This window comes from Myotis yumanensis, unplaced genomic scaffold (genome assembly GCF_028538775.1).
Source record: "Myotis yumanensis isolate MYYU_CA2020_CCGP unplaced genomic scaffold, mMyoYum1.0.hap1 SCAF_14, whole genome shotgun sequence".
NCBI classification, from domain to species: domain Eukaryota; kingdom Metazoa; phylum Chordata; class Mammalia; order Chiroptera; family Vespertilionidae; genus Myotis; species Myotis yumanensis.
Window position 1 is genome coordinate 39,421,514 of NW_027223765.1, and position 21,998 is coordinate 39,443,511.

Genomic DNA, 21,998 nt, shown 5'->3' on the forward strand with positions numbered 1-21,998 from the left:
CAGAACATAGGCTTCTAGAACTAGTGAGGACATGGGTGCTATTTCAGGTGAGTTGGAAAACCACTGGGGGTTTAATCAGGGGAGGGACATAATCTGACACATTTTTTAAGTGTGACTTTAGCTTCTCCATAGAGAATGGCTTGTAAGAATGTGCCTTTTTTTCCTCACATGTGGCTCAGTTTGAGAGGACTATAGAGCTGAGAGACCATATCACGTTGTATGTTTTGAAGCCAGTTTATAAAACCAGTGAATCAAAATGTTGCGCTGTTTCAAAGAGATTAAAGAAAAGTACACTGTGAACTTCTTAGCATCCCAGGTCGGTGTGTACGTAGTGTCCCAGATAAATCACTATCTACAGAGTGACCTGGGACAAATCATACACCCTTTCAGCCTCTGGTTATTTATTCCATCTGAAATAATCACGTGACTAGAGGTAATCACGTGATGAGAGGTAATCACGTTTACTTAGCCTGTTGGGACATCAAATGGAATACAGCATATGAAATTTCTTTGTAAATTGTAAAGTTGTTATAGATATATAAATAACTTTACTACTCTCTGAAGGTGGCAATGAGTATCACGCAATGAGAGAACCCTGCCTGGCTCTCTTGTCAAATTCTTAAAATGTATTATAGGGCATTATATAGTGATAATGATATTGCCCTTCTCTCTTTAGGTTTTTATTTCCCAGAAAGTAAAGGTCTTACCATCTCTTTGATATCACTGTAGGATCAAATATTTAGTAGAAACCCAAATATTTAGAAGGAACTCAAAAAATCTATCCAAGATATATTACCCCATGGCAGTATTTGCATTTTCTCAACCAGCTAGTCTTCTGAAAACCAGAAATTGAAGACTTTCTATATTGAACTCTCAACAGAGTTACCTTTGGGCTCTTTAACCAAAATGTCAAACCAAGAGTTTTTGTTTCTAGAGGCAAACTTTGTGAAAGTTTGATCATGAATATCTCTTTGAAATTGAATGGTTTTCCACTGACCTGCTGTATGATTTAAAATTGTGGAACATACAGATTTGAATAAGTCACTTTTTTTCAAAGCAGCCCCCTTGTATGCCTATCCACTTACTCCAACATGAATTCTTTTGCTCAGTGTAACTTTGGAGTTTTACTCTATGAAATCAGAGCCATTATTTTAAATCTATGCATTAGGCTCTTTTCTTCAAGCCAAACCATCCCTCATATTCAACAACTTGGTCAGAAGTGACTTGTGACTATTTCCAATAATCTAATTCACCTGCAATAACTGACAATTTGCTACCCTAGCCAGTGTTCAAAAAATATGCTGCGGACTCTAGATATATTACCTAAGAAAAACTGCAAAATATATACTGCTCAACATAAGCATCTTTAGAGAAAGTGATTACCTGCTGACAACATTGAAAAGAATTTCACTATTAGGTATACGAGCTCTAAATGTGTTTATTAAATACTAGAGGCCCGATGCACAAAAATTCATGCAAGAGTAGGCCTTCCTTCCCCCAGCTGCCGGCACAGGCTTCCCTCCAGCACCCGGGACCTGGCTGGCTTCCCTCCAGCCCTGGCTTCGTCAGGAAGGATATCCGGAATGACGACCAGAAGACGTTGGTCTAATCAGCATATTACCCTTTTATTACTATAGATTGACCAGAGCAACCATTCTAAAATCAGGTTTTTACAAATAACTGATAGGAAAATGCTTCCAATAGTACATGAAAAGAAAAACAGGATAAAAACTGGATATTTGCCCTAACCGGTTTGGCTCAGTGGATAGAGCATCGGCCTGTGGACTCAAGGGTCCCAGGTTCAATTCCGGTCAAGGGCATGTACCTTGGTTGCAGGCACATCCCCAGTGGGGGGTGTGCAGGAGGCAGCTGATCGATGTTTCTCTCTCATCGATGTTTCTGACTCTCTATCCCTCTCCCTTCCTCTCTGTAAAAAATCAATAAAATATATTTTTTAAAAAACAAAAACAAAACAAACAAAAAAACTGGATCTTTGTTCTTTCAGATAATGATTATTTATTGAACCTCTATGTGCCAGACATTGTTCTACATGGTGAAGATTCAATGAACAAGTTTATAGTAATTTACCAGTTTTGCTTAAAAACAAAGAGAGATTGATGAATAACTGACATTTGGCAAAATATTCCAGGCTCTGTGTTAAGCACCTAAGTAATTCATCATTTGGTCTGTTACAAGACTACAAAGAAAGTGCTATTATACTAATGTTACCGACAAGAAATTGAAGCACAGATCAATTAAGTAACCAGACCAGTAATAGAGGCAGAGGAGCAGAGCCTGACCTGAAATCTAGGTCTTTTCCCTCTTACTTGACTCTATGCTTCACATGATACACTGTTCCCCTCAATCAACTCTAATCTCCTACACCCACTCCTCACAAATCCAAAATAATCCAGCAGCCTTTTACACATGAGCAAAAGGGTACATCTGAACACAGAAGATCCTAACCTGTCTCCTAAAATTTACATTAGTGTTGAATCCTCTAGCCCAGTGGTTCCCAACATGGCTTTGGCCATGCCCCACCTAAGCATCTCTAAAATCCTGATTCCTCCCCCCTTGCCCCCGCATGACATATAATTAGTATTATTCAAAAAGTGAACTCCTGTTCATGTGGAGGAAGCCTAAAAGGCCATTAAGTTGGTCTAAACAAGCTTCCAAAGAACATGGCATCCATGAAAGAGAAAAATAAAAGAACGAAAGGACAGCTGAAGTAATGGGGAAGAAATTGTTTTAAAAAATAATATGAAGTGATATAAAAAAATAGCAAATAACATTTCAAAACATAATAGAGAACTGAAATGCATAAATATGTCACAATATATATTTAAATACTGTATATGAAGCCCCTAGAACCATAAGAAATGCAAAACATTCACTGTTAATACTCATTCTCGAGTTGCCCCCCTTAAAAATCACATTGCCCCCCTGTGGAGTGCATGCCCATATTAGGAACCACTGCTCTAGATCTTTCTTCAGTAAATAAAACTAACAAATCATCTCGGTAAACTCAATGACAGAACATAAAAGAAATGCTATTTCCCTCTGATGAATAGCCCAGCGCTGGTGTGTCTGATGGCCTTCCATGTGGTCATCTATGCATTAAGACTGCCTCATTTTTTAGTTTTATTTTTTGTTAATCCTCTCCCCAGGATATTTTTCCCATTGATTTTTAGAGAGAGTATAAGGAAGGGGGAGAGACAGTGAGAGAGAAACATCAATGTGAGAGAGACACATCGACTGGTTGCCTCCCACACATGTCCCACAACCCAGGTATGCGCCCTTGACCAGAATCAAACCTGCAACCCTTCAGTCCATGGGCTGATGTTCTAACCACTGAACCAATCCAGCTAAGGCAAAACTGCCTCATTTTTTCTGGCAGCCTGACCCTCCTCTAGTCCTTCAAGAGTTCCTCATTGAGATGACAAATGAGGAAAGACCAAAACGAAGATGAGCCTCCTTCTTAATCTCTTCAGTAAGTGACACACCACTTCCACTCACATGCCGTTGGCCAGAACTAGTCTTATAGCCCTGCCTGATGCAAAGGGCGCTGGGAAATGCAGTCCTGGCTAGGAAACCACTTACCAGCTGAAGAGGAGCATGAATCTTTGGAGATCAGATGATATGTTGGCCACACAACTTAATCAGATGGTACAGAAAATTACAGTGGGAAGATCTATAAACAATCCAACATGTGAGAGAGAAGTGAAGAACAAAAATCAGAATAAACAATGGAAAAATTAGGATCTGTTAAATTAAATAAGTCAGAGCAATGGGCAAAAATTAACATGTTGGCACTTAGAAAGGTAACCTCAAAAGAAGATGAGAAAGATTCTAAAATAAAATTGTTTGAAAGGACTGAAGAGCTAAGATCATAACTGTTTCAATCAATAACATGACAAAGGAAACAAATTGCATTTAAGATGACCTGTTCCCAGAAACTTCATGTCATTTTACAAGTTGAGATGTGGCACACATTTAATTGCTGTTTTGTCAGAATCACCAATTCTCTTGATTGTGTTATGAAAACAAAGAAATCTTTTTTAAAAGCCCTCAAAGAAAAATTAATATTCATACACAGCTGTCCATCTGAAACCACACAAGGCTGAAGTCGATCATTAGCATGGCCAGAAAAGTTCCCCCAAGTAGTCTTATTTTGAGATTATTTTCATATAAGCCTTTCCCTCTTGAGTAAATCTGTTGGGATAGAATGTGAGATGCAAATAGTGGGGTAACTTGGCAAATCAAGTCCTCATGTGTAAAGAGTATGTCATTCTGGAGACACCAACCATCTGGCCTGGGATTTTATCCAGTTAAATGAGGAGAATTTGAGCTAACTTTAAACCCTCATACTACTTTCAGCAGGAATGGGTAAGGTTTTATGACTCACAAATCTCAGATTTTTAAGGATGAAGACTAGTTTTGCCATCACCTGGTTCACCCCAGTTCCTATTTTTCAGAGGAGAAAATGGAGGCTTAGAGAGGGTACATGACTTGGCCAAATCACAAAGATAGTTACTGATGAAACCAGGTCTAGAACTTAGGTTGGTTGACCATGGACTGTCCCTTAACTGTCCACACCTAGTCAGCTTACCTTTAGACTTGTCCAGCTAAGAGCTCCAGGCATAGTAAGTTCAACTATCCCTAAGACCTTGGAGATCCAGCTTGAATATGGATCATTAGTACAACAATGAGACACATTGATCCCAATAATCGACAGGCCTATGAGAATAATGACAGAATGCCAGGCAATGGACCAGGGGGTGGAAGAGAAGACTATGGGGCACCTTCTGCTAAAGAAAGGAGAGAGCTTTAGGAAACACGCAAGCCTACTGGTAGACAAATGCCAGTTAACTGTGGATGTGTACTGATTATAGTGTCTGCCTGGCTCCTGACTTAGTTACTGCATTCAATGGACTCATTATGTTCGAAAGCTTAATATTCTTCCAGTTACTACTGGTTAAGAAAAGGACATGACTTTTTAATTTGTGGTGTTACTGCACTCATCCCTCTACTCCACAGAGCTTTCCAGAGTGCCTATCAGGAGCCAACGATGATCTGTAAAAAAGCAAATGAACAGCACACAGACTTTGCTTTTGAAAGGCTCACAGTGGACTAGGGGGAAAGGCTCACAGTGGACTAGGGGGAAAGGCTCACAGTGGACTAGGGGGGAAAGGCTCACAGTGGACTAGGGGGGAAAGGCTCACAGTGGACTAGGGGGAAAGGCTCACAGTGGACTAGGGGGGAAAGGCTCACAGTGGACTAGGGGGAAAGGCTCACAGTGGACTAGGGGGGAAAGGCTCACAGTGGACTAGGGGGAAAAGGCTCACAGTGGACTAGGGGGAAAAGGCTCACAGTGGACTAGGGGGAAAAGGCTCACAGTGGACTAGGGGGAAAAGGCTCACAGTGGACTAGGGGGAAAAGGCTCACAGTGGACTAGGGGGAAAAGGCTCACAGTGGACTACAGAAAATGTCATCATATCCTGTGGTTTCCCTATGTACCCACAAGTAGAAGTATGGGACATGACCAGGTTCCTCAAGAGAAAGGCAATATTCAACATCCAGGACCACATGGGCAACCCAATCATCTAACAAGTATTTAAGGTTCCAAGATAGAAACTGCAAAGTGTGGTACAAGGCCATCTACTCAACGGATGGTCTGCAGCCCAGCAGCACAAGCACCATCCTGGAGTTTGTTAGAAGTGCAGAATCTGCAAACCTACTCCAGATCCAGTGAACTGCAATCCACATTTTAACAAAGTCCTCGGGTGATGTGTTTATACTATAGTTTAAGGTGGTGAATGCTATACTGGAGGACTCTACTGGAGATTTATGGTTACAACTGACAGTATCTAAAAGGGACTGATCTATGAGCCAGACTTTTTTTAAGTTGGGATGACTGAACAACAATTTTTATTCAGTAAAAGTCATCCTTTTTAAATATTTGGGTTGATGATTTTGGCAAATATATTATCATCATATAACCACCAGCACAATCAAAATATAAAAGTGGTCACCCCCAAATGCTGTCTATACACTCCCCCTCACCCCAGTCCCTGACAATCACTGATCTGCTTTCTGTTCCTATAGTTTTGCCTCTTTCTGAATACCACATACATGGGACTATTTGACATATAAACTTTTGTATCTAGCTTCTGTTACTTGGCATAATGCTTTTGAGATTCACCATTTTGTTGTATCAGTGGTTTGTTTCTTCCTATTGCTGAAGTAGTCTTCAATTGTGTGGATGTAACACAGTTTGTTTAGCCATTCAACAGATGAGCATTTGGAATGTTTCTGGTTTGAAGCTATTATGAATAAAGCCGCTATGAACATTCATGTACAGGTCTTTGCGTGGGTACATACCTTACCTTAGGTACATACCTAGGAATGGAATTTTGGGGTCATTGGTAAGTATATGTTTAACTTCCTAAGAAATTGGCAAAGCCTTTTCCAAAGTGACTGTATGAGATTTGCAGTTAATGACTTAGGCTTTTTTAATGACAAGTAGTTCAGCAGATGAACAAAGATAATGAATGTGGAAAAACATGAATGGTTCAAGGAATGAGAAATATTTCAGTAAGGATAAGAGATTAGGGTGGCATTAAAGGAGTGGCTGGAGATGATGACGGGAAAGCACACGATGTGGGGATCTCTGCACTGACTTCCACTCCTCATTTTTATGAGTTTGCTTGGAAGTTTAGAGTGATCAGGTTTGTGGATTCAAAGATGATCAGGTTATTTTCATCTTGCAATTTCTGTTCCATCACCTAAGTTAATTGGGAAAACACCAATTCTCCAAGACTGGGGGAAGGGGTCTACCTACATGCCAACTCTAATCTTTTGGCTCAGCTAGAATTATGGAACATGGGAATGAAAAGTATTTATAATGGGACCTTAAAGGGCCCCAGCTTCAAAGATCCAGCCAGAAGGATGCAAGAACCCATCACGACTCATCTTTTTATTACAAAGAAAATAGAAAGTTCAGAATTGCTCCCTATTCTTACATATCCACCTTGCCTCTGTGAATGTGGTTTTAAAATCAAAGAAAATTCAAACTCCTTTTTCTTCCTCTAAAAGCATTTCTCAGGCCTCCTTGGTGTGTGTGTGTGTGTGTGTGTGTGTGTGTTTACACACACGTGCACACGCATGCTCAATCTCTGGAAAATCAAAAGGCCCTATAGAGGCAAGTGCAGTGTCAGTCCTCAAGGTGCTTGGCACGCTGGGTTCATGTTGATATTTACTAGTTTCTCTTCTCGTTCCTGGCTTTCACTGAGCTTTCTTTAGAATGTGTTGAGTCAGGCAGGAGGAGTAGGCTGCTTCCTGGGATTTGGTAGGACATGACCTTTTCCCCTTCTCCTCCTTTGTAAACATGAGCACCACATGGTGAGTCACTGCCATTTCCTCCAGAGTTTTCACTCTGTACTTTTCCTTATAGGCAGGAATGCCAGGTAGTCTGAGAGCCTTGATATTTGTCCTGCAGCTGCTTCTACAGCTCTTCCTCTGTGGATGGGACTGAGTAAGATAATGAGTTTGGGGGGCTTCTTATTTGAGACCAGTTGTCTTACTACGTGAGAAATGGCAGCCCCATTCTTACTCATCGTAACACCTCCTGTGTCCTTTACCCTTGAGAGGAGTCCTCCGGTCCAAGAATCAGCTGCTCCTTCAATGATCATGAGACAGCAAGCCCAACTGTGTTCTGGCTAAGCCCTATGATTTTACCACATGCTCTTTTGTGGAAGTACAGATATTGACCAAGTTACTCAAGAGAAAGTTAAGATTCAACATCCAGAACTACATTGGAAATCCAATTACACACACACACACACACACACACACACACAATTTAAGGTTCCAAGATAGAAAACTGCATGGTGTGGCATAAAGTCATCTACGCAAAGGGGAGTCTGCAGCCCAGCATCATCTCAGAGCTTGTTAGAAGTGCAGAATCTTCATCCCTGCTCCAGATCTAGTAAATCATGAGATACAAGATCCCCACGTGATGCTTATGTACATTCCAGTTGGATACAGAGCCCCAGACCTAGAGTCTAAAAGCCCTCTCTGGCATTTACCGATCTCACATCACAATCACAGACCACAGCTTTACCTCTGTGTGACCCATTCTGCTTACCTGTCAAATGTGGGTACTTATCCCTGTCTTGTTATAGAAATTAAAAGAGATGTCAAAATGAAAGTGGATCCTACAGGGTAAAGGGCAGGAAGTGATGACACAGGATGATGCTTCTGGGTCTCCGAGGCTTTCGGGGGTGTTTAATGGTGTTACCCAGGAAGTGTCCTGACTCTGCAATGTGGGACCCACTTTCGGTTCAACCTCCAAACAAGAAGTGACCCCTTCTCCAAAAGAGACTCTCACATGAAAAGGAAGATAAATGAGAAGTGGGGAGCAAGGCTATGAGAATAAAGGAGGGGAGGATATAGAAGATGGGGAGAAGAGCGAATGAGAAAGAAGAGGAGGGATGAAGGAATCAACAGATCCTGGCCCTCTAGTTCCCAGGATTGTACTCACTCCCTCCCTCCAGCAGTGTCTTTTGGCTCCATAAATAAAATGCTTTTACCTAGGTATTTAGAGGATCTAGTGACTCTAGCACTCTCTTGACAGCATCTCTCTCTTGCAAGTGACTGTCCTACCCATACAGATTTGCATCAGGGATAATGTCCTTATCATTCTGTTCAAGGATGACTTCAGTATTGTTCATTCAGGAAAACACTTTAAAAAATGTCTGTGAGAATAACTGTCAATGTTTGATCTAACACTAGTTTTAGGCCACCTGCCAGAAAATTCTAGAAATATAATGGGAGGAACTCCAAGGTCACGGGTAGGAAATTCCAGAAATATATTAGGAGAACTACCAATCAGTTTCTCTATTGCAGACTAATTGTGTGACCTCTCTTAATCTTAGCCTCTTAGTCTATGAGATGAGCAGACTGGGCCACAAGTTGTCTTCAGATCTTTTCTGGCTTCAGGATTTTGTGATTTTAACTGTGATGCACACCTGGCAATTTTCTTAGACTGTGTAGAGACTAGCATGGTATATCCAGATAGAAAGGACATCTGCAAAGTAGATGGAAACAAGCATGGATGGGAGGTCAAGGGAAGAGGTTGGAGGGAGGTACAGGAGGATGGAGCTGACCAGTGTTTGCGAGGGCACCGTGTTATCTAAACGGATGGGCATGAATACTACCAGCTAGGAGCCATGCCTACTGCATCCCACATGATGAGTGAGGGTTGGTGTCCCAGCTGTGCAGGCAGCTGTCTGCCAGGAGGCTATTCAGCCAGCTAACTGGGAAATCTTTTCTAGAACTGATGAGCCATACTCAAGCCAGAGCCCTGAAGCTCCATGTCAATCATGTCAGCCCTCACATATTTCTTTTCCTTGATTTAGACAAACAAAAGCAAAAGGGTCTGAACTTCACTGAGTCCTTTCCCCTCCAATTTGCACACCAACCACAATATGTCCTGATAATACTACTTCCCTCTGTGAGATATGCACTTCCTAGTCGATGCAGGCAGTGTCTGAAATGAGAAATTATAGTAAAAACCATCGACCCAATCTCAGGAAACAACCTTATTCTTTGAGTAAGAGAGGCACACCAGCAAACTGGAAACCTAGGTCTGTGGAATCTCCACACTAGAAGGCCCCCTGTGGATGCTCTATTTCAATCCCCATCATTTTACAAATGAGAACTGGCGGGTTGAGGTCAAGCCATCTAGTGGAGGAAAGACCGATATTCGAATCCAGGGTGCATGATCACTACTTTAGTTCTGTTTCCAGCATTCTCTGATCCAAATACAAATGCAATTGTCTCTGAAGCCCAATTCTGCCACTCAAACTATGACTTTGGTAAGTCACCTAACCTATTTGAGTCTCAGATCTCCTCATTGGCAAATGGGGATCATTACAGCTGTATTAAAGCAGTGTGAGAGTTAGTACAGGGAACCACTTTGGGTAATTCCTACTACATAAAAGGCCTTCAGCAAATGGGGCAGGAAGTTTTATTATTACTGTCCTTTCCTGCCACAGAAGATATTAATATCTTAGCATATTCCCTGCCAGTATTTTTTCCCTGATACAACTTTACTCACGTAATCACAATTTACAGGTACTGTTTTATTCCTGGTGCTATACAATCTTTATAGTCCTTCATGACAGAATATATTTGGATCAAAACTATTTTTATAGGCATATTAGAGCACAAGGAAAGAATAGGATGTATATGGAATTTGATAACTTCATGTTAAAGGCAAGAATGATGCAGACAAATGCAACATGGCTCAGAAAAGGAACACAGTGTCTGAGAATCAGATTTGCAGGGAAAGATCTGAAGGTAATACAATATGTACAGTTTGGTTCACTTATAAGTCAAGGAAGGAACTCAGGCAGCCTCTAAGCTTGAGAGAAGTAAAATTCAGACAGCAAGGAAACACTTACTGTATTTCGCACTGTATCTATTTGCTTACCAAAATCTTAAAAGGTCCTATAACACATTTCCCCTATTCACCCCCATCTTGTTCCATTAATATTAGGCTTAATTATTTGGCATAAGAAAGAAAGAAGAGGAAGAGGAGTCATCTTCTCAGTCATGAATGAAGGGATCACACTTACTCTTTCCAGTGATTCCTTCCTTCCCTGCCAAACTACTAAAAACTGTAAGACAGAGTTATCATTTAGCTGCAAAGTTTTACAATCTAATAAATACAAAATTACTGCCTCCTCCTCTTCTTTCTGACTCTCCTTATTCCCTGTGATGTGGACTGTGGGACAGGTGGTGGCCTCATTCTCAGCAGAAGGCGGGCACCTGAATGCGCCTGCTTCATGGAATGCGTTTTTCACACAACATATCAAATATACACAATATTCTTCCATTTGAACTTTACATGCCCTTGGTATATAGTGCTTCACAGTGCTAGTCAATGACAACTTTTTAAAAGCAAGATTCAAGAATGTCATGCAGACTTTATAACTCAAGCAAAAAATAAAACAGCACATTTCTCCACATAAACCACATCAAATACCACCATTTGTAAGCAAAATAATAAAGGAAAGAAATAGTTCAAGAGAGCACCTGTAAAAAAAAATACACAGACACAAATGTATCTGAAAGAGGTCCTATTCAAATCTGTTTTTCTATTTATAAAGTAGTTGAAGAAAATGGAAAATGAATTATAACTCAGTATCCTAAGGCCATAAATAACATTAAACTTTCTATAACCTCAGAACCATTTCTCCAAACAAAATCTTACTTAGAAACTCAACACACATTGCCCTAACCGGTTTGGGTCACTGGATAGAGCATCGGCCTGCGGACTGAAGGGTCCCAGGTTCGATTCCGGTCAAGGGCATGTACCTTAGTTGCGGGCACATCCCCAGCAGGGAGTGTGCAGGAAGCAGCTGATCAATGTTTCTCTCTCATCGATGTTTCTAACTCTCTATCCCTCTCCCTTCCTCTCTGTAAAAAAATCAATTTTTTTTTTTTTTTAAAGAAACTCAACACACAAAGCAAGTCAGGTGGAAGTCAGAGTGCAAATTTTTGAAGGTCAACCACAGTGCCCTTGAGTTAATTCCACAGAACCCCAAAAGTGAGAAGCACAATTTGGAACCACTATGTCACAGAAGCTAGAGAAGGGATGAGTTTGGAGTAGAGGCAGTGGCAGAGGAAGAAATAAAATATGAAAAGAGCACTTAAGATAAAAATAAAATTTAAATGGAAGAGAAAACAGTAAAGGTGAGAGAGATAACTTAGAGTTAAAAAAAGACAATTATTTTTTTTTAATGTCAATGCTCTCAACTCCTTGCATGTAGCAAGTATATTTTTTTTCCATTGACTTTTAGAGAGAGTGAAAGGGAGGGAAGGAGGAGGTGGGGGAGAGAGAGAAGAGAAGAAAAACATCGATGTGAGAGGGACATATCAATTGGTTGCCTCCTGCACACACTCCGACAGGGGCCAGGGTCTGAACCTGCAACCCAGATACATGTCCTTGACCAGGAATCAAACTCGTAACCTTTGGTGTGCAGACCACTGAGCAACACTAGCCAGGGCCATAGCAGGTCCTTTTAAATTGCTCTGATTGTAAGGACAGAAAATGCTTTTTGAGAGCATGAAAAATGATGCCAAAGGTTATGATGGAGTTGGACCAGTCAACTTATAGCAAAAGCAATGGTAGAATTTAGCTACATCTCACATATATCTCAGTTCTCAACCAAAAAAAAAAAAAAAATACCTGAAATAAATGAAATGCCCCTTCCAAACTCAAAGTTCAAGGTGAGACCTTGTAAACAATGAGTCTAACACACCCCAAGAGATACTCAGGAACAAATGTTGACATGACTAGCTCTGTTAGATGAACCCAGAGCAACCAGTGACAACACACACATGCAGGGTCCTCCACCATCACCTCCCACAGGGTGGGAGTTTTTGAAGTTCCCCACCTATCAGCTCAGTCCCATCACCCATACGCCTCTGAGCCAGCCACATCCAACTTCCCTGACCATTCCAGAGCTATAAATCTCCATGAGCAAGGCTTTTGTCTAAAACATAACTCCCACGACTCTCTTTTACCCCTTCCATATAGCTTCTCCACCCCCAGAGTAGACAGCACACTTTTTCCCATTTGTTCTCTACTGTAGGGCTTATCACAACACTGGATAATCGTTTGAGTTTTTTCTCTGTCATTAAATAGGAAATTCCACAGTGTGGGACTGTACTTTATTCTTGGTACCAACACAGTGTCTTCGTGAATAATAAAAACCAGCATGGATTGAGCGTTCATTATGCGCCAGGCACTGAGCTTTAAATACTTTACACCCATTATCTCATTTAATCCTTACAAAATCTATTTTTTCATTTTACCTGTTGCCATTCTGCAGATGTACAAACTGAGTCACAGGACTGTTCAACACTCCGACCAGTTCCATGAATTCAGCAAGAGGCGATGCCAGGACTCAAACCCAAGCAGTCTAATGCCAGAGTCTGAGCACTTAAAACCACCAAGCTGAATGAATAATGAGCAAGAAAGCAAATAAATGTAAGACAAATGTAAATGTAAGACGGGAAGATTGGGTGATTTAAAATATCCTTTCATCCCAAACTTTCTAAGTCCAGCAAAATGTCAAAATTCCCCTTTTGCTGTTTTTTGTTGTTGTTGTTGTTGCTGCTGCTGCTGGCACTTCTGCTCTTTCTCTTCCTGTCTAAATACCCCTTTTATCACTGTCTTACACAAATTTGATGCCTTAAGAAATTCCAAAATAGACATAATGCCTCTTCCCAACTCAAGAGCTTGGATGTGGAACTCTGTGACTCTGCATCTATTTAGCCAATGGATGGATGGATGGATGGATGGATGATGGATAACCAGAGCTCCACCTCTAATAGGCCCCATCTCTCCCACTCCTCAATCTAAAAGGCCAAAGATTGGAAGGCAGTAGCAAATGACACACACACAAAAAAATAAAGGCTGCTTTTTATTCCCAGATCCAAATAGCAATAACCTCTCTAAACATCATTTTCATTCTGGCTCTGATCTCAATGGCCATTTTGAATTCAACACACAAAACAGTATATTCCTGGGTGAGTCGGTGAGCTCATGACCTGATGTGAGTCACTCTGCCGTAAGTGGATGCTAGCGCTGATACCTTTCTTTCGGAAAGAGTTCTGAAATTATGATGAAAGGCAAGGCTTGCTTGCAAGGATACCTATCCAGCAGCTCTCTGAAGCCTGCCCAAAATTTGCAATCAACATAAACATAAGCCTCCTCTTTTCTGGTTCCAAAAAGAAAACATCGAGATTGTGAAGTATCAAAAGCAAATAGCAATGGCCATCCTATGCCCTTTGGGCATGGCATGTTTGCATCAATTCTGAAGTATTAGTACCCTTATCCATAGCTTCCAAGGCTCTGTTCTTTCTTGGCTCTGAAAAGAGAAGCAGCAGCACACACACAAAAAGTACTGATCTATTATTTGCTGGGCTCTGAGGATACTGCAGTTAATGAGGCAAACATGGTCACCTGATCAATCAGCTATGCAAGGTCAGCAGTGTGATGGTGGTGATCTAGTGAAGACACTCAGGTGACATGAGGATGACATGAGATTATGTAACCAGAGATCCCACATAAAGATCAGGGAAGTCCCCACTGTGAAATGTTCCTTAAGTTAAGACCAAATGATAGATATTCACTGGACAGAGAACATATTCCAGGGAAAGGTTAGAGCACGGGCAGAAGTGCTGAAGCTGGAATGAACACGGGATACTTAGGACTCTACGTTCAGTGAGGCTGTAGCACTGAGAGGGTGGGAGAGAGGCAGGAAACTGGGAGTCAGGGAGGGTTATTCTAGCTCCTCTAATGTGTAAATCTCTGTGCTATACCTTGTTATGGAGTTCAAGGAACATGAAACAATATTTCAATTTTACCTTCTTGACCAACCTACAATGGATCATCTACTGACTCAGTGTATTGTGGGCCCACCCATGTTCATTCCAAAAGGCTTTGATATCGTAGGATGAAAAGACTCAGTCCTCTATGAATCAGATCTCTCTGTGCAGCCACAATTTTTAGAAGTAGTATGATCTCATGAGACAAATACCCTTGAGGCATGTCACCTTAGCATCTGATATTATTTCTGACTCCTTACTGTCTCTTTTTACCCTCACAGTTAGGCTCTGGGTGATAAAAATGATATCTTAAATATATATATATAGATATATATATATAGATATATAGATATTGATATAGATAGATAGATAGATAGATAGATAGATATAGATAGATATAGATAGCTTAAGACAGCATTTTCACATATTCCCTTCATTTGAACCAGACATTCAACTCAAGGAGTCATCATTATAGGTGGAGAAACAAATTAACAAGTCATGTTAGTAAGTGGGAAAAACAGATTAGAACCATGGCCTCTCTCAGTTCCATATTCTTTCTTTTTTATAAAGGTATTTCTCAAAATGTGCTCCACAGATGCCAGAGTCTTGCCTCTGAGCCACTACCTCAAAATCTCTCAAGCTATCTACATAACTCTCCAGGGACCCTAAAAGTTTTAGGACACCACTATTCACAAAAATCCACCAGTATAATCTATTTCAAACAATTGTCAGAATATATTTAAATAAAAACTATTGTCCAAAACCCATACTAGAATATTCATAACAGCATTATACATAATATCCAAAATCTGGAAACTACCCAAATGCCCACCAAGAATTAATTAACAGCCTGGTTAGCGTAGCTCAATGGTTGAGCATCAATCTATGAACCAGGAGGTCATGGTTCATTCCTAGTCAGGGCACCTGTCCAGATGGTAGGCTCGATCCCCACTAGGGGGCGTGCAGGAGGCCACCCATCGATGATTCTCTCTCACCATTGATGTTTCTATCTCTCTCTACCTCTCTCTTCCTCTCTGAAGTCAGTAAAAATAATTTTTAAAAGAATTAATCAGCAGTGCTCTATTCACACAGTGAAATACCATACAGCAGTGAAAACAAAAGATCCACAAGGACATGCACTATTGATCAATCTCACAAAAAGAGCACTGCATAAAATCAATCCCAGCTCCCTCTCTTATATGTGGTTTCACTTCCCACAGTTTCAGTAACCCATGGCCAACTACAGCATATTATACTATGTGAGCTTTTCTGCATGTGTATTTTACTTCAATGAAAATAACTTTAAACTATAATAAATACCCTTCCCAAGTTAAAACAAAAAAACTAGAAATCAGTTTAAACAAAAACTAAGCTTGCCTCCTCAAAGGCTGACCCCACGTGTAGTTGGGCGTCGCTGCTCCAGAATGCGCAGGACATCCATCACTCCCTAGTCCTCACGGGCTGCCTCTGTTCTTTGCGGACAAGTCTTGTCTGGTCCTAGCAATAGGTTCATTATACCTTATTGTGTTTATTGGTTTTTCTGGTTAAAAAAGCAGTACCTGCTCATTTTTTAAAAATCAAAAATACAGCCAAGCATAAAAGCAGAAACTCTATACTACCAGTTCTTGCACCCCAAAATAACCACTACATATCATAGTTTATCATTCTCTTTTGTCATATATGTGTGTGTGTGTGCATACACATATATATTTTTGACACAACAGAATGGTCTTACTGATCACTTCATATCCTGATGTTTTCACTTAATAATATACTGTGAGAATTCTGAATCATCACAAACACTTAAAATCATGATTTGGAGGGTTCATGATTTATCAACAGAGACTGGGTATCTGTGGAACTCCTATCCTGTGTAAACCCATACATTCTGTATTGTTATGAAGTTAAACACATATAAAACTGAATCAATAGCTTTTAAGAAGATTGTGTGTGATCTTGGTAAACTATCCCTTAATCCAGTGGTTCTCAACCTTCCTGATGCCGTGACCCTTTAATACAGCTCCTCATGTTGTGGTGAACCCCAACCATAAAATTATTTTTGTTGCTACTTCATAACTGTAATTTTGCTACTGTTACGAATCGTAATGTAAATATCTGATATGCAGGATGTATTTAGGCGACCACTGTGAAAGGGTCGTTCGACCCCCAAAGGGGAGGTGACCCACAGGTTGAGAACCACGGCCTTAATCTCTCAGAGCATATTCCCTAATCTAGAAAATGGGGTGATAATACCATCTAATCAGGGTAGTTGAAAGAGTTCATTGAGACAATACATGTGAAATGCTTAGCATTATGTAAGTAAACAGTAAATATTAGTTCCCTTAGAGAAGAGAGGCCTATGGATAAATGACCAATACCAGGAGATAGACACAGAATTGGACACTTCCCAGAGCAGGAGAGATTCGGAGAAAAGTTCACTGTAGGCTAGAACCTTGTTCTCCTAAGTGTGGTCTATGGGCCAGTACTATCAGTATCACCCGGGATTGTGTTTGAAATGCAGAACTTCGAGCCCTGCCCCAGACCTGAGTCAGAATATACATGTTTACAATATTCCTAGGTGATATGTGTGCCCATTAAAACTTGAAGAGCACTGACTAGACAAGATCTTGGTGATGAATCAGTCAGATTCTCTGGGAGAAGAGGGGAACAAGGAGCATTCCATGGTTGGGGAGAGAAGGGAAAAGGAGGTTCATAAGCCAAAATACTGAAACGTTGTGAGCAGGTACTTTACTTAAAGAAAAGGGTTGTTTGGGGGCACAGGGAGAGATGAAACTGAACTTATAAACCTGGGTCATGTTATCCATGGTCCTTGATTCCAGGCAAAATGGTTTTGCCCTTATTCCTCCACTGGTCTAATCTCTTTATATACAGTCCTCTACAAGCTCCAATTTTCAACATAGCTACAATCCTATAGAAATTACATTTTTAAAGTGTAGGCAGCTGGCCATCTCGAACAGAAACCCTGGGAAGCTGGCTGTACTTATAGATTCCTGGTCCTACTCCCCAGTGTATCTAAGAGTGGGGGCCTGGAATTAAAAATCTGAGGGCCACTATACTTATCCAATACCTATCAGAAGGATATACTTTATGTAGTAGCCACATTACAATGAAAATTTCTTTAGAACTCCATCCCTTAACTGTGAAACAAGCACTAGAAATTCAATCCATATGAATTCCTTCAGAAGACAGGCCATCATCAATGTTCTCTCTATCCCTAATACCAAGAGCAATAACCGGTGCTACACAAGCCTGTGTTGAGTGAATGAGTAAATGCATGAAAGAACAAATGACTCAGTGGATGACCTCAGAGATAATTACGAAGCAGACAGTGATGCACACAAGATACAGCTGCATTTTCATACTAAAAGTAATGAGTGATGAAATTGACTATATTCATTTTCAGAAAAACTAAAACTCACAATTGTCTGCAACTAACTTCTCGCATTATGCCTGGGCAGGGGACCCCCAGCTCCCTGCGATCGCCAGCTCCACCCCTGCTCCACCCTCAGCTTAATTCCCTCAGTTTTATCAGTATTCATAGGCTCTCCCCACTATGAATGAGAAAGTACTGTTTTAGTTACAGTCAATGGTAGATTCTGTGGGAGCTTGGGGGATCCTGGGGATTTCCCTGTCAAGCATTGCAGGCATCTGAATAAAGGCTGGAACACTATGTTTGGAGTTGGGGCTAGGTGCAGGACTACCAGCTTTTATCAACATGCCACAGTACTTATTGTTCAAGGAAAAAGCGAAGAATTACTGATGTTATCTGGAATTTTCTCAAATCATCTCCAAAAATAACAAGTATGGAGCAGGTGAAAAGTCAAGGAATTCGGAATGTGATAACAAAATGGACAAAATGAATAAAGGCGTAGTTCTTCACATTAGCAATGCTGAATGCATAGAACAAGAGTGAATTCAAGGCACTGCACCGACACAGCTCACTTCAAGTGTCAACAGCGGTCAACAAGCAGTGTGGGCACCTCATCTCAGCCAGGGCAACACGGCGGCCACAGCAGGGACGCTCCTGCAGTCTAGGACAGTCAGGATGCTCACCGTGCAAATACAGGAAATCCAACTCAAACTGCTTAAGCAGAACTGTGAAATAACTCACATTTCTGAAAACTGATCATCCCTCCTTCTCCATTTGGCTTAACTCTCAGGCTCCATATAGTGCCAAGATGACTGCCGGCATCTCCAGACCCCCAGAGATTCCAAGGTTCAAATCCAATGTAAAAAATTTAAAAAAAAAAGAAAAGAAAAGAAAGAGCTTTTCCTCCCAGTAACTCCTGCACCCACATTACTTAAAACAATTACTGACGCTAGAGAAGGGTGAGATGACATTGAGCGGCTGTGCCTGGGTTGTGTGTCCACAACTAGACCAATCCCTGAGGCTGTGGGGATTTAGCGCTCTGATAGGTCAGGCTCGTAGGTCCCTCCTCTGGCATCAGGAGTGGTGTCCCATCTAAAAACCAAGGATAAAAAGCTGGATAAGAGTGTCCCTCAAAAGAAACTTTGGCTCAGGACAAGTCCAGACTCATCTACCGGGCTTACAAGGTGTTTGAGGACTTGGCCTCCGTTTCTCTCATCATCCTAGTCATTGCCACTCTACAGTCTGCAATACTAAACTTCCTTTTCTTTGAAAGCACCTCGATCTCTCCTACCTCTAACCCTGTGCGCACGCTGTTCCTCTGCCTGTCACACATCTGCCATCTACTGTTCCATCTCCTCCAAACCCTTTGCTGCGATAACCCTTGCCCATCATTTGCCCTCAAAGAAGCCTGAGCCTAAGCCCACCTCTGCTAGCTTAATTCCCTCAATAGCCAATACTTCTCCTTCAGTAGCTCTGATCCCATTTTATAGAAAAGATTTTTAGTGCAGGGAGGTTAAACAAAGCCTCAGAGAAAAGTATTAGGTGCTCAGTAAATATTTGTAGGTGACCAGAGGATGAAAGTTTTTTTAAAGGTACCATTATAACATACATCCAAATATTTTAGCCCTACTAACATATAGACTAGAGGCCCGGTGCACAAAAATTTGTGCACTGGAGGGGGGGATCCCTTAGCCCAGCCTTTCACATATCACATACTGGGAGCCCTCAGGGGATGTCCTACTCCCTGCTCCCCTTGGAAAGTGGGCCTAAGCCACAGTCTGGCCTCCCTTTGTGGGAAGCGACTGGGCTGATCAGGGGAAGGCACCAGCCCCATCACCCCGCTGTTGCAGCCACTGCCAGTCACCACAGCCACCAAGGTGTTTTCATCAACACGGACTCCAGTCCCTTCACCATGAAAAAATGACAACTTTCTTTAGGCATTTTAAGGATGTGTCTTTCATAGGATATGACATTTCTTTCTTTCTTTCTTTTTTTATCCTCACCTGAGGATATGTTTCCATTGATTTTTAGAGAATGTGGAAGAGAAAGGGAAAGACAGAGAGAAACATCAAAGTGAGAGGAATACTTTGCTTGGTTGCCTCCTGCCTGCGCCCTGACCGGGGCCCATGCCAGGGAGGAGCTAGCAACCTAGTACATGCCCCTAGTCAGAATTGAACCCAGACCCTGCGGTGGGCAGGCCGAGGTGTTATTCACTGAGCAAAACCAGCTAGGGCAGAATATGACATTTCTTAGCCCTCCAGCAGCAGACCTTCCTTTTTTTCTCCAGGAGTGTGGTAAAAAACCCTAGATCACCTTATTGGATTCTTATTACCCAAGTTACTAAGAATATTACCGGTGGCATACAGGGAGCTTAGCCAGTGAGCAGTCAGAAAAGGTGTTTCCTCTGTAGTTCACACCAATTGCTGGCTTGGCCCCTGCCCAGGTCTAATGCCTCTGGCCCAGTCATTATGCCTGGGCAAGGGACCGCCAGCTCCCGCAATCGCCTGCTCTGCCCCTGCCCAGGCTTAATGCCTCTGGCCGAGTCATTAGGCCTGGGCAGGGGACCCCCAGCTCCTGCAATCATGGGCTCCCGCAATCATGGGCTCCACCGCTGCTCCCCATGATCGCTGGCTCTGCCCCTGCTCCCGGCCATCTGTGGCTCCCGCCCAGCTCCCCGCTTTTGCCGGCTCCGCCCCTGCTCCCCATGATTGTCGGCTCCACCCCTGCCCAGCCCTAACACCTGTGGCCAAGGCATTAGGCCTGGGCAAGGGACCCCCAACTCTGCCCCTGCTACCTGCGATTGCTGGCTTAGCCCCTGCCCAGACTTAACACCTCTGACCAAGGCATTATGCCTGGGCAGGGGACCCCCAGCTCCCTGCGATCGCCAGCTCCACCCCTGCTCCCCACCATCGCTGGCTCCCTCCCTGCTCCCCGTGATCACCGGCTCTGCCCCTGCCAGGCCTAACACCTCTGATAGGTCTGGGCAGGGGACCCCCAGCTCCCCGCAATCGCAGGCTCCGCTCCTGCTCCCCACCATCGCCGGCTCCACCCCTGCCCAGGCCTAACTCCTCAAGGCATTAGGCCTGGGCAGGGGACCTGTCAGTTCTGATTGCAGGCTCCCATAGCCGCTGGGCGCCTACGTAGGCAAATTAACCACCATCTTTGTTTGATTAATTTGCATACTCATCCAATTGGCTGGTGGGCGTAGTGAAGGTATGGTCAATTTGCATGTTTGTCTATTATTAGGTAAGATATGTGTATATAAAACGTTTCTATGTAAAGTATATATTTCATATATGAGATATATAATGAAGGTCTACTCTGTGCCTGTCAGGATTTAAGGCACTGGAGATACCCGAAGGGAAAAAGTATGAAAACAAAATGAACACAGACAATAAACATTATAAACAAACTAGAGGCCCAGTGCACAAATTCATGCATGGGTGGGGTCCCTCAGCCTGGCCAGCAATTGAGGCCAGCTGCGGGGAGGGGTCGCAGGAAGTTGACTGGCCAACCCCACCCCTGATCAGGGCCCATCAGGGCTGGGTTGGGCAAGGGGGGGAATGGCCGCAGGAGGTTGGCCAGCCGGCCCTCCCTATCAGGGCCATGGGGGGGCCCAACCAGGAAGAGGGGCCGCGAGAAGTTGGCTGTGGGAGCACACTGACCACCAGGGGGCAGCTCCTGTGTTGAGCATCTGCCCCCAGGTAGTCAGTGCACGTCATAGCTACTGGTCGACTGGTCGTTCCGGTCGTTCGGTCACAAAGGTCGATTAGGTTTTTTTATATAGAGAGATAGGGCATCTAACAAGTTAGAATGTAATACATTCTTTGGAGAAAATCCAGCCAGATAAGGGGGTTGAGGAATGCAGGGTTGGAGGAATGTCATTTGTAACAGGGTGGGCAGAGTGGGTGTCATTAAGAAGGTAACATGAGAGCAAAGATTGGAGGAAAGGGAGGGGTGAACCATGTCAATATCTAAGGAAGGAGAGTTCCAGGCAAAGGAACAGCCAGAGCGGGGCCCTGAAGTGACACCAGCTGGCTTAATCCATGCTTGCTGAAGTGACCCAATTCCCAATCATCTAACTCCCAGGAAGAACGGAAACTACTCACACTTAATTGCCAGAAGACAGTGTCACTTATTTCTAATTATTTACTATTGAAATACCACAGATATGCTAGACCTTTTTATCACAGTAGACAGACTT